Here is a 3289-nt window from a genome sequence, read left to right as displayed (position 1 = left end):
AGTGTATGGTAACACTAGGTAATGCAAATAAAAAAGCAAAAATGCTAATGCTACAAAATGACTGAACTTTTAGCAGCATTCCACACAAGTAACCAACATGTTCTGTTCCCCTTAGATGATTTTTTAAAATCACTTACTTAACCTCGTGCCTCTATCCCTTTTTTCTTTCTTACAAGCAGCATCCAAGTGATCTTTTAAAAATGCAAGGCAGGGCACCTGGTAGTTCTGCTGGTTAAGCATCAGGCTCCTGATTTTGGCTTAGGTCATGATCTCAGGATCGTGAGATCCAGCCAGTGCTGCTTAGGATTCTCTCTCTCCCTCTCCTTCAACCCATCTCTCTGCTCATACATGCAGCACTCTGTCTCTCCCTCTTTCTGTTAAAAAAAAAAAGCAAGGCATATTATGATATATATTATGATATAACCATAGAATAAGTCTCTCCCTTTTCTTTCCATTGCACTCAGAATATTACTATGAACTGTGTTTACCTGCTTCCTCTCTACCTCTCTTTCCACTTTCTCTTCTCAAAATGATAGATTTCTTCTCCCTTCTCAAACACATTAAACAAGTTCCCATTTTAGGATACCTGCTGTAGCTATTTCCTTTGCCTGGAATGTTTTTCCAGCAGGCAACTCAAGGTTGATCAGTTTTTACCATATTGATTTTAGCTTCATGTGGGATTTCTCAGTCTCTGTACTATTAATGGTAAGGTGTGGGTAATTTTTTTTGTTGTGGGTGAGGGGGTCCCATGCTTTATAGGATATTCAGGATTATCCCTGGACTCTGTTAGGTACCAGTAGCACACCTCTTTTCTCCCCTCAGGTTGTAATGAGAATGTTTCCAGGCACTGCCACATGTCCTCTTGGGGGTGAAATTATCTCTCACCTCAACACACCAGTGGCATCATGTTACTTTCTCAGAGAAGTCTTTATTTTTTGACCAAAGGTGACTTGAAAAATAATTATCTACCATAAAGCACTTTAATTACCTAATATTTTCCTTCTTATGATTTATTTAATTTTTATCTATCTTCTCCAATGCAGTATAAGTGTCTTGAAGGCAGAAACCATGATCGGCTTATCTAATAATAAGGATGTAATAAATACATTCATACATGTATACATACACTTTAGTTGAACTAATGGATTGATGAAGAAGTGTATACAGTGTCCAAACTGCAGTTTAGTTTTATAAATCCTGCCTCTAAACATGATTTTATGTTAGTAATTTAAAGAGTACATTTTTTGAGCTTTTATATTTGAGTTTATTCATCATTTAACTTTTGAAACACTACTATAGTTGAATATTAAAACAAAAATAATAGCAAGTAGTGAGCAATGATTATAGTCCTTCATTCATTCACTATTGCATTTATAATGCCAGCAGTGTTATTCACTGGCCCCATTAAGAGGTCTTAACCACCCCTAGGATGATGTTCATCATCGTCATATGCTTCCCCATTATAATGGTGCTGTCTTTCCTGATTAGGATCAAAGTCCACCAGTTAGTTCCACCTGGTCCATTTCATCAGTTTTTTCTACTTCCTTCCTCTCATGTAGGTGTTTTTCCAGCAAAGAAAGTTTATCAGGAGAAAGAAAGCCATTCTCGGGGAAGTTTACCTAAAATTCGATGATTAGGCCACCCTTCTCATATGGTCTACGATAAATTGGCATGCCTTCATTTAGCACACGCTTGGTATCCCCATGCTTGACAGTCTGACCTGGATAAGTGGTGATGACAATGGTTCGGTTGTCAAGAGTAGATATTGGCTTTTGATTTTTTTCTTTTTCTTTTTTTTTTTTTCTTTTTCTTCAGATACTGGCTTTTGAAAGCCACACAGGGGGCAGCCAGAGTGGCTCAGCGGTTTAGTGTCTGCCTTCAGCCCAGGTCATGATCCTGGAGACCCAGGATTGAGTCCCACGTTGGCTTCCTGCATGGAGCCTGCTTCTCCCTCTGCCTGTGTCTCTGCCTCTCTGTCTCTCAAGAATAAATAAATAAAATCTTTAAAAAAAAAAAAGAAAGAAAGAAAAGAAAGCCACACAAGGCTTCAACCAGCTGTATATCCATACACCTCTTCTCCTCCTCCAGTAAAAACAGCATGGTCCTTCTGATCTAAAACAATGATACTATCTCCCGGTTCCAGTCCTGATTCTTGGTCTCCCTCACCATAGAATGTTATCTTCTGGCCATCTTTCATGCTTTTGTCAATATGCACTTCTAGAATCTTCTCTTGTAGTGGAAAGGGAGGAGGGTGGGGGGTTGGGGTGACTAGGTGATGGGCACTAAGGGGGGCACTTGACAGGATGAGCACTGGCTATTATGCCATATGTTGGCAAATTGAACTCCAATAAAAAATATTTTAAAAAAATGGAATCTTATTCTCTCGAAGTATCTTCCTTCCATTGCAGCCTTTACATCTATCTTTAGGACTGATCCGTCCCCCACGGCCCTGGCACTCCATGCACACAGATTGAATTTGCTGAACCATTCCAGGTCCTATCTGATGAATTCTTATTTGCATTCCAGTGCCTCGGCAATTGGGACAACATTTGACTGCTCCTTTCTTACCACCTCTGCCTTCACATTTATCACAAATCACATTCTTTTGCAGAGCTAGTTTTCTTGTTGCACCATTATATGAATCTTCTAAGGTTACTGAGAGCTGATGTACAACATTTTTACCATTCCTTTCTCTCTACATCCTTCCTCCTCCCCCAAAAACATATCAAAGATGTCCATGGGGGAGCCAAAACCACCACCAGCTCCACCTTCTTTAATTGCCTGTTCTCCTCCTTTGTCATATAATTCCCTTTTCTTTGCATCAGAGAGCACTTTATAAGCTCGAGAAATCTGTTTAACCTTCTCTCCTTCATTTGGATTCTTGTCAGGGTGATACTTCAAGGCTAGTTTCCTGTGAGCCTTTTTCAATTCCTCCTGGGTGGCATTGGGTTTGATCCCCAAAACATCATAGTGAGTGGTTTTATTTCACCATTTTTTACAGCTGGTGAGAGGGCTGAGGCTGGTGTGGGGGAGCAGCGCGTTGCTGGGTGCAGCTTGGACAGCCGCTGCTCCTCCGTGTCTCACCAAGCATTCTGGAAAGTTCCCTAAAGAGTAAATTTTATACTACACTCATTTGACAAATATTGTGTACTTCCTATGCACAGACATTATCCTAATCGCTTTACAATACAGTGGTCAACAGGACAGAAGAGACTTACATTGATTCTAAAGTCATTTGACAGACGTTTTAAGGCTGCAAGATGGAGAGACACAAAGAATATTTTTGATC

At 40.0% G+C, this 3289-nt stretch overlaps 1 pseudogene; it reads right to left on the bottom strand.

Moving 5' to 3' along the window:
* Positions 1-1490: 1490 nt before the first annotated feature.
* LOC112651637 (dnaJ homolog subfamily A member 1-like) lies at positions 1491-2982 on the bottom strand (annotated as a pseudogene).
* Positions 2983-3289: the final 307 nt, after the last annotated feature.

Source organism: Canis lupus, chromosome 4 (genome assembly GCF_003254725.2).
Source record: "Canis lupus dingo isolate Sandy chromosome 4, ASM325472v2, whole genome shotgun sequence".
In the NCBI taxonomy this organism is placed as follows: domain Eukaryota; kingdom Metazoa; phylum Chordata; class Mammalia; order Carnivora; family Canidae; genus Canis; species Canis lupus.
Note: the sequence above shows the minus strand (reverse complement) of the source record. Positions and strands in the feature narration are given on the sequence as shown.